Here is a 360-nt window from a genome sequence, read left to right on the forward strand (position 1 = left end):
TTCAAACAGTTTATATTGAGCATGAATATTGTAAATTCACATAGAGTTATAAATGAGATAGTAAATCAAGATTATAATCATGTCATAATTATGATTTAAAAAAACAAAAAGGTTTTCTTATGTGGCTGAAATGGGCTTCCGTAAATAATACCACCGCAGTACTTTATGTTAGTAAAATATTTCTCTATCTTTTCCCATTTTACAATATATGCCGATAAATGAATGAAAATAAGGAGTTATTTTTTTTAAGAATCTTAAATGGTGTAGCCTACGTAATATTTTGCCAACATCGCAATATTGTGTTGAGGAGGATATTTTCCCGCGCTGGCGACCCGCCGAAATGTTCCACATCCGGGTTCT

The sequence above is a fragment of the Squalius cephalus genome, assembly GCF_949319135.1.
Source record: "Squalius cephalus genome assembly, chromosome: 13".
Classification (NCBI taxonomy): Eukaryota; Metazoa; Chordata; class Actinopteri; order Cypriniformes; family Leuciscidae; genus Squalius; species Squalius cephalus.